This window comes from Sus scrofa, chromosome 14 (assembly GCF_000003025.6).
Source record: "Sus scrofa isolate TJ Tabasco breed Duroc chromosome 14, Sscrofa11.1, whole genome shotgun sequence".
Taxonomy (NCBI): domain Eukaryota; kingdom Metazoa; phylum Chordata; class Mammalia; order Artiodactyla; family Suidae; genus Sus; species Sus scrofa.
The window spans coordinates 67,563,665-67,572,541 of NC_010456.5; positions in this window are offsets into that span (position 1 = coordinate 67,563,665).

Genomic DNA, 8,877 nt, shown 5'->3' on the forward strand with positions numbered 1-8,877 from the left:
CTCAAATACTCTTTAGTCCTTCCCCCATCAAGACCTTCTAAAGTTGTAAATATCTATCGAAAGTTACAGAAAGCCAACACATTTATTTGTACTCCAACACTCTTAACAGTCCAAGCAAGAATATTCAAAGTTGAAGCTAAATGTGTTGTTTTATTAACCAACCAAATAGCTCTTGTTGTAGCCCCATGCATGGTGAATGTTTTGTACCATCCCTTAAAAGATGTTAATGGAAATACTTTCATGTGTTTTTTCATTCATCTATCCCATCAATAGATGTTTATGTAACACCTCTTCTTTGTCACTTTAACTGTGCTGTGGTTTTGGGAGCACATGGAAAGAAAAGGATATATAAAATGTACAACTAAATAGCTTGTTTCAATTTTGTGCAGGCAGTTTCATTTTTCCAGTAAGCTCTGCAGAATCATCAAGAACCAAGTATGAATATTTATATTTGGCGAAAGGGCAAAGAAAAGAGATCTGTAGCACCCCTCCTCCCCACCCCCTGCCCCCACTGGCCTTCATAGAGAATGATTCCTGACTGTGCCAAAGTGAGAACTCAGGAGTTAATTTAAGAAGGCACTTAAAATCTGATATGAGAAATTTTTCTCTGTAAAAAGAACAATATCCCGAGGCAAGCAATTATCTGCTGAAATGAAAACAGAAAGACAAGCCATGGGATAGTAGCTGAAACCACAAAACCCAGAAATATTTATCAGTGGTAATTTTTAAATATGTAAAATTAATCTAAGTCCTCTAGAATTTTCTGTCAATTTATTTCTGTTTTTTTTTTTTTTTTTTGGCAAAAATTCTGTAGCCTAAGTAGCAGGCAATTTTATAAGTGATGTAGAAAACAAAGACCCATCCTTTTCTCAGAGAGATTCTGTATTGAAAGCCCAGATATATTTATTTGGATGTACACTGACTTTCTGAAATGACTGCCCTTTCTGAATGCTAAGATATAAGAGTAAAAGGATAAGGAAGCTATGACTAATCGTAAGTAATTGCCATAAATTGGAGCTGCACACTAGGGTAGGAGGAATAATTACTTCTGGAGAGTTTATCGCTAGCAATTTTAAATCCAAGGGGACACCATTGAGGTCAGTTTTCCATGCACAAGCACAATGACTGGTAGTGGAATTAATGACCATTTGATGGCTACTGGATAAAGCCTGGGAAAGGGAGAATACTTTCAATTCAGAAACTGGTTGCATTGCACCTCTGGAAGAATCCCTAGAGATCATATAATCCAGTCTCATCTTAGTATAGAAAAGGAAACCAAGGCTCCTAGTGGTAAAACCACCTGGACAAGTCATAAAGAGTGGTCTTCTGACTCCTTCTTAGTGTTCTTTCTTCTTCAGCTTGCCTCTCAAGATGGTCAATTACCTCTTCTGTTAACATAGATTCACAGTTGGAATTCGGAACCTAATTGGTTACTGAGCTTAATCTGGCATTCCTGACGCTAAGACTGACTTTCAACCTGAATCCTTTCTAGGTCAGTTATCTGACTGCTAGTTCATGTGGCTGCACCCCAACTGAAACATTCAGGGAGTGGATTAGATTTTAAAATTTACTATAGCTGACAGAAAGCTGAAGTTTATTTAAGTGTGATTTTTCTGTCTTGAAAATATTTAGATCATAGCCTTTGGAACTTTTGAAGATATTTATTCTACATTTTTCTATTTACTGAGTGCCCTGACATCTTCCAGACTGATTATGGAATTCAGCAGGGGCTGATGACATTTACTTTTTCCATCTAATCTCTCAGAATCAAAGGTGCTCCCTTGGGTGGTACTGAAAGCATTACAGCCTACTTGGACTGCTGGATTTTTTTTTTTTTCATAATAATGTTTATCAATAGTATCCACAAAATAACATCTAGGATTTAAAACATGCTTATAAAAACTGGAAGTTTGCAAGATAATGTTAGACAAGTTTTAGTCTGTTAATATTAAAATAAAATTGTAGAATTTGAGGAACAATTTCTAAATTGGTGATTTATGTTGAATCATTGGGAAGTGTGATATGTTGAACACAATGGATAAACACACATTGAAATTTAAATGTCACACAGATTTATTTTAACCTCCCCAAATCTGAATTAAGGATTTTCATGTTTTTATTATATAATTATTTGGTAGGTCACACAGAGAAAGACAAATATCATATGATATCACTTATACGTGGAGTGTAGTAAAATGATACAAAAGAACTTGTATAAAAAAGCCACAGATTTCAAAACCAATCTTACGGTTATTAAAGGTAAAACCATTGGAGGGAGGGAAGAATTGGGAGGGTGGGAATAACATCTGCACACTACTATGTAAAATAGATAATTAACAGGACCCTGCTGGATAGCCCAGGAAAATCTACTCAATAGTTTGTAATAACCCATATGGGAAAAAAGAATGGATATATTTATATGTATGACTGATACACTTTGTTGTACACTTGAAATTAATTCAACATTGTAAATCAACAATACTCCAATAAAATTAAATTTAAAAAAAGTAATTTAACACACATACACACACAAATTGATACATACATACTAGGGAAATTTTGAAAATTCAGAAACATAAAGGAGGAAGTAATAGAAAATTACCTATAATACCACCACTTACAGTAAATCAATGTTATAAAAGATATTTAAAAATTAATTCAGGAGTTCCCATCGTGGCGCAGTGGAAACGAATCTGACTAGCAACCATGAGGTTGTGGGTTTGATCCCTGGCCTCTGTCACAAGAATCCTGCTTGTGTAAGAGAGGAAACCATGTATACAAACTATAGATATACTATATTAAGAAACTACTTGAAGTTAACCTCTTTATAGTCTTATTGTCTTATATAGGATTTGGGATGTTAGGTGATTACATAAAAAGATAAGGAGATAGCAACTGGAGTGAGTGATTAGGAGAAAAATAAGGGTAGGGTCATCAAGTGGACAAGGCAGAGAACATCTGACGCAATGACCTAAGAGCTGGCCACATTTTTGGATCTCAGAGTTCTAGCCATTGAGTTGAAAATAGAAATGTGGGTGGTGGCATGATTCATAAAATCTGTAATAAACAAAATCCATAAAATATATATAACTTCCGTAAGAGTGTCTTGGACAACATTCCTATATGTGATGATAAGCATTTCTTTAAAATGATCCCTTGAAAGAAATCAGTGGTCCCTTACCAGGAAGTCATTGCCGTGAGCTACTGTGTAGGTTGCAGATGCGGCTTAGATCTGCCGTTGCTGTGGCTGTGGCATGGGCCAGCAGCTGTAGCTCCAATTCAGCCCCTAGCCTGGGAACTTCCATATGTCACAGACGTGGCTCTAAAAAGCAAAGAACTCCCCCCCGCCCACCAAATACACTGTGGAGCAGCCACAGAACCCAATAGTAATTCCTAGCTGGGATGTCCACTGCGAAATACTATTTACATAGGTGGGGCAAAAGAAGGATAATATATGTAATAAAAAGATAAAGAATATCTGAGAATTAATGAATCCTGCTAGTATCAGAGCTGGAAAGAATTAGACTGAGAAGGCATCTTGAAGATTGTAAATCCCTATATGTACTATTATATTTAAAATGCAATATTCTGGATTTCCCTGGTGTCTCAGCAGGTTAAGGATTCAGTGTTGTCACTGCTGTGGTGCAGGTTCAGTTGCTGGCCCAGGAACTTCCACAACATGCCACATTTAGAGCAAAAACAAAAACAAAAACAAAAACAAACGAACAAAAAAAACAAAACACTAAAGTGCAATATTACATGCTAAATGACTAAGTGGAGATCAAGTGTATAGAAATTCTATTCCCCTCTGAATTCTCAAATGTGGACACACATGGCACTAGTACCAAACTAAAGGAAAATGTCTGGATTAGTGCTTTACAGATAGAGGTTTGTAACTATCCTCCAATCATGCATAAAAAACACGTTACTAAAACCTGTTCTGAGAAAGGACTAAAAATATTAACTCATTTTGTAGAATTAAATGGTTTTTCAATTGTGTTTTTAAAAACATTTCTTGTGTTGAAGTTAAGATGTTGGAATTAACATCAGTATTCATCTAATGATGCAGGACCTTAAAGAGTTATTTAGGAATAGCTTTTTCAGAGAAGCCACCTGGAACATGTCCCCAGTGATATAAAATCCTTTCTAAGCAGAGAACTATATATTGTTTGAACTCATTTTGTCATGATTCCAAGACAAAAAGAGACACTATTTGCCAGACTATATCAAGATACAATGAAGGCAAGTTAAAGGAAAACAGTTTTCATTAGCACTCAGATTAGTCATGTAAATATGATGCCACTTGTATTATGCATTGCCTTCACTGATTGGGATTCCTGCTGTCTGCTTAATAAGTTAAACTAAGATAGCAAAAGGGCACATATCTTTGGTCTTTTGTCAGAATGTTTAAAAAAAAAGGCAGCACAACTGAGTGGTTAATTTGTTGTTATTTTGTCAAATCAATTAAGAAAAAAGAGTCCATCATCAAGGAATGACCCATTTGCCAATTTGAAGGTCACTATGTATGGCAGAGCAAGGACAGCTTGGATGGCACAGCCCTGTGGGTCATTTTATATTTAGTACTGTGATTGGCTTTACTTCTTTCCCTTTATAAGTGGTATGGAATTTAGGATGACTCAGACTGCCAACTCCTTTGCACTCTGGTTTTAGGGACCAGAAATTCCCACTTCGGAGTTAAAATATCTGTTTGCAGCTCATTATAGTTGTTTACAGGGTCTGTCTTACCTAATGGGTAGGTTGGAAGCCACCGATACTTCTGTGTTGAACAAAACATCATCCAGGCAGGGGGAAAGGACAGGGTCTTTGTGTGATTATTAGCTGTTAAAAAAATTCTCTGATTCCCAGTTTCCTTGTCTTTAAAATGGGGATAAAGATCCCTAATTTTAGGGTAATTTGTGGATAAAAATATGGTAAATAGAACAAGTGCTTTATATATAGTAGCTGCTCAATAAAGACTATTAATTATATCCAAATACTTATGATCCCATTAACCTGTAGCCAGTCCTAGAAAAGACTATGACTGAAATGTCTTTGGGAAGTCATTAAGCCTGACTGAGCAGTCCTTTACTTCTGTATGTCAGTATGTCATCTACTTAGGTGATTCTTTCAACTCAGCAGCAGAGAGAACCCAAGGATGAAGTTAGTGGCCTTGGGCACAGTTTAGTGTTTGACTACTCTGATAATACTTGTTGACAGTAAAGAATACAGAATCATGGGAGAGATAGAGACAGGATAAAGGGGTTGACAGGAGTTGCCTTTGATTCTAGAAGCAGCAGGATTGTTGTTGAGGAGCCGGAAACCACTGCTGTCAGTGGGTACCAGCTACTTCTTAGGCAATGGCTTATGAGGCAGCTAATGCACTTGGTCTTTAAAAGACTTTACCCTTGAAGTGCAGAAGAACAACTGAAACTGTAAGGCCAGCTAACTCCAGTCAGGATTTACTACAGAGAGAAAGTGGAAGGCACTGCTGCCTGTGAAAAGTGGTGACTTAGCCACCTGCTTAAGGGGGAAGGCAGGTGCCTTGCAAAGAGTATTTTCTCCCATCTCACAAATGGTGTAACACCAGCTTTGTGCATAAACTTGCTGTTATTCACGTCTCAGGAATTCCATTTGGGTTAAAATATTGTTTCCATCATATTCTACAAACCAGAAAATGTTTGAACAATTCAGGTCAAAACAGCCATAGTTTTGTTCTTTGTTTACTCAAATTGAATGTACTTCTCCATGTCATTTACAGATTTAGAAATTAAGTTTTTCAGCTTCAATAATTGTTGGCTTTTAGACAATGATTTAATTAGCAAAGAATGTGATTTGAGGGAGTTCCTGTTGTGGCTCAGCAGAAATGAATCTGACTAGCATCCATGAGGACCTTGGATCTCTGACCTTGCTCAGTGGGTTAAGGATCTGGTGTTGCCATGAGCTGTGATATAGGTCTCAGACGCAGCTCGGATTTGATGTTGCTGTGGCTGTGGCGTAGGCCAGTGGCTGCAGCTCTGATTTGACCCCAGCCTGGGAACCTCCATATGCTGCAAATGTGGCCCTAAAAAGACCAAAAAAAAAGAATGTGATTTGGTGCAGGGACCTTGGTAACATATAATTAGAGCTGCTTATAGTTAACACTCTTCTTTGCATCCAACTTACAGAAGGCTTGTCCAAGTGGTTAGTCCAGTTTTAAATCCACATTTATCAGTGATTAAAGGCATAAATAAAAGGTTAGAAGCCAATGGGAACAGTTTAGTAATTTCAGATGATAAAATGCCAGGTATTGTTATAGCCTAAAATATGTGACATGTATGTATGCATATTTGTATGTATGTATACCAGGTTACATATATATATGTGTATATGTTTGTGTGTATGTGTGTGTATAATATCCTCTTTTTATTGAAAGTGCCTTGTAGTCAGGACCTGCATTGTCTTTTAACCTTGATTGTAGTGTTGGCACATAACCAATTAGCAAATGTTTGTAGAATTAATTAATTTTGTCCTATTTTATAAGTAGTACAAGTGAACACTCAGCCATAAAATGTGTGCCATATACTATACATGTATTAAACTGTTTTGGACTCACAAAAATGCTGCAAAGTAGGTGCTATTACTATTATCCCATATTTCAGTAGAAGAAGTTGAAGCACAGAGAGGTCAAGTAACTTGCTCAAGTTTGTACAGACAATTAAAGGCAGAAGTGGTGTTTCAGCCTAGGTTTCTGGCATTAGTGTCTGTACTTTTAACTGTTCTGTCATGATATAGAGACACAGAATTTTATGCTACAATGATGCTAAATTGGTCTGTAGGAGACCCCTGCAGTAGCCAATGACAGTTTATGAGAATTGAAATGAGTAAAAATAAGTTTCTGGCTGTATATTACTTCCTTTTGTGAAAACACATAGATGTCAAGTACAGCCCAATTTAAAATACAACCTGTAATATAGGTCATACACAAATTTCACTCTAGGAGTCCTGGGTGGCACTTTAAAAATTGGTAGTCAACCTTCAGAATAGCTAAAACTGAGGTACAAGAAGGGTTTGTGGGGAGGCTGATACAAACCCACACGGCATGTATAAAAGGACTCTGAGAGTGTATGTGCTAGGCACAGAGCTACTATCTGTAGCTGTCCAGTTTTCCCAACACCACTATTGAAGAGACTGTTTTTCCTTCATTGTACATTTTTGCTTACCTTGTCATATATTAGTTGACCGTATATGCTTGGGTTAATTTCTGGACTTTTCTGTTCTACTGGTCTATATTTCTGTTTTTGTGGCAGTACCATACTCTTTTGATCACCGTAGCTTTGTAATAAACTCAGGGAGCTTGATTCCTCCAGTTCTGTTTTTCTTTTTTAAGACTGCTCTGTCTATTCAGGGTCTTTTGTGTTTCCACACAAATTTTAAAATATTTTGATCTTGGTGCTGAAAATATGACTCAGTTTTTGGACTTAAACTCATATATTTTAGAGTTTATAGTGCATTAATGTACATTGTCTCATTGAACAGATTCTGAGAGCTTGAAATGTATGTTTGATCCTATTTTAAAAGTAAGGAAAGAGTCACCTTTTGTATTCTTCAGATTGTTCCAAGCCTTGTCATCCCTCTTTAGTTTCCAAATTCATAATGGCAATAACACACCTTCTACCTACTTTATTGGATTTTTGCACAATTTAAAATCAAGTGACTGATTAAAACTAATAAAAATAAAATTAATATACAAATCCAGTTTACTAATTAGAAATATATATATATTTGTCTTTTTAGGTCTGTACGCATGGCACATGGAACTTCCCAGACTAGGGGTCTAATTGGAGCTATAGCTGCTGGCCTACTCCATAGCTCACAGCAATGCTGGATACTTAATCCACTGAGCAAGGCCAGAGATAGAACCACATCCTCATGATACTAGTTGGGTTCATTACAACTGAGCCACGATGGGAACTCCTAGACATAAATATTTACAACCACAATTTTAAAGCAATTTCTTATTGCCTTTCATTTTCTTTGTCTATTTCCTTTCACTCCAATAGAGAAGACTGTACCAAAGTAATAGAGTTTCCCAAGTCCCACAGCTGTAAGTAGTAAAAAGTTATAACCAAACCACAGTGTTTATATAGAGGTATCATCTCAGTGTCATGTTTCTTTTCATCTAAATATTTAATTGGCAAACATAATTTAAAAGGAACTGTAAAATGTGGGACCACAGTATTGCACTAATCTCTAGTGTGGAATATTATGATAGCTGTGTCTACATAAAAGCAATGGCTAACATGTTTGAATAGGCAATTTTGTTCCCCAACAATATACTAGACACATAAACATTTAATATGCTTATGAGGCATGTGTGTTTACTCTAGAAACACTGCACTTAGTAGATCCAACACTCAAACCTCTGAAAAGTTAGTGAAGTCTCTAAATGGAGCTTAGAGTTTTAAATCCTACACCTTCTTCTAGCTACCACCATATTTTAAATTTCCTCTTTACTGTCAACTATAAAAAAAGTTTTTTTATTGTTATTTCCCCAAAACAATTAATTTTTTACTGTATAGCAAAGTGACCCAGCTACACATACACGTATACATTCTTTTTCTCTCATTATCATGCTCCCTCATAAGTGACTAGACATAGTTCTCAGTGTGAAAGAGAAATAGAAACTATATATTTTCACTGCTTCATTTTCCATTCATTCCTCAGTGAATTACAGTGTGGCTTGCAACCCAGTTACTGTCTTGTCAAGTTTATGTATTAATTCTTAGGTGGTAAGGCCAATGGACACTGTTGAATTCCTGTATTTCTGATGTCCCACAGTATTTGACACTATATGTTTTTTGAAACTGTCTCTTACCTTTGAATATATGTTTCCCTTTT